Genomic DNA, 1,705 nt, shown 5'->3' with positions numbered 1-1,705 from the left:
TTGCTTTTGCTGGGATATAGTACGTTTTCTGGACATTTCGAAAACATGCACAACTGAAAATTGGTGATTTTAGATGTATGACGTTGTTGGAAGGAGTGAGCGACTTATCATTCACATAATTTTGAGTGTATCCAAATACTTGTTTACATATCTGTGTTTTTCAACTCAGAAGTTTTATAGATTATGTATATTTTTTTGATATCTCAACGTAGATGAATAAAAATATGGATGTCTGGGTATTGGTCTGGCTTACGACCTCTCGTAGGGTGGTTGAGTGATCACTTAATAAAAATATAACAGTTGCCATTCAACCCATGATTGAATTCGCATGGTGAAATAAGAAAATAATGTAGGGCCTAGATAAGAAGACCGAAAAAACCTGTGGTTGGAAATAAGGAGGACCGAAGAAAATTTGACAAGAACGGCAAATAAAGTTTCTTGAAAAATGGATTTTGTTTTTTCTTCAACCTAAATAAAAATGTTTTATTTAAATTTGAAAATCTAGTGGGGGCCCATAAGGAACTTCTCAGCATTTGCTCATTGCTGGGAAGAAACCACGTAAAACTCTTCAGGAGAAGGCGGACTGTTGACTGTCGTCAGCAGACCTTCCGTTCCACTAGAAGAGGGGTCGGCATTTTGTGTCCTAGCTTAGTTCATGGTACTAATGTCCTTCACTATTTTTATCATGTATGATACCACCTCTCGTGAGAGTTCCTTATGAACTATTACGGATCCGATGTCGGATAGATCCTTACTCAGTCTCCTTCAACGCGCCTCCAGCTGTTGTTGTGGGGTTTGTCTTCATTAATATAATAATTACCGTTAATTGTAGCGAAATTCAATGGTTGGTCATCCATGGTACATCACGTTTCATTCAAGCAGGCACTTGTCCATACAATACAGAAGCCTATTCAATCTACCGAAAGGCTTCCCGGTGAATAGATTGTTCTTGTTTTTTGAGGTCAAAAACACAGATAGTCGTCAATCAGAAAACACCTGAGGAGTACTCAGATTTGCGTCGATTAAGTTAGATATAATATAAATAGATATAATTATTATATATATATATATATATATATATATATATATATATATATATATATATATATATATATATATATATATATATATATATATATATATATATATATATATATATATATATATATATATACATATATATATATATATATAAATTATTTATTTATTTATTTTTATAATGTTTATTTTTAACAACATTTTGAATGCATCCAAATACTTGTTCACAAATCTGGGGTTTTTCCACTTAGGATTATATAGCAAAAAGGCTGAATGCAAAGATTAAACAAAAGTACCTATATTCAGTGACAACTTCAGCCATATGATGACAGATCGTAAGACAAGCAAATGCTCGGACTTTTATGTATACTTAAAAAGGTACCTCATAACATTAAAGGCAAAAATCGCAAAAATATATATTTTTCCTTAATATAATATATATTGGATATAGCCAATTTGTACATAAAGGGTAGTGACTGACCGGAGCATTTCGTCATAGCGTAACGTCGTAACATCGCTCGCGGCGAGCATCAGCGAGCATCCGAAACCATGGATGGAGCACTCGGCTCACTGTACTGACTATACGAATGCTCGCATCGTAACGTGTTACGTTACGACGAAAAGGCTCCGGTCAGTCACAACCCTAATATATTACTGTTGTATACTT

Source organism: Brachycentrus maculatus, unplaced genomic scaffold (genome assembly GCF_059751285.1).
Source record: "Brachycentrus maculatus isolate JH-2025_06_01 unplaced genomic scaffold, ASM5975128v1 h1tg000788l, whole genome shotgun sequence".
NCBI classification, from domain to species: domain Eukaryota; kingdom Metazoa; phylum Arthropoda; class Insecta; order Trichoptera; family Brachycentridae; genus Brachycentrus; species Brachycentrus maculatus.
This window is presented reverse-complemented; position numbering follows the sequence as displayed.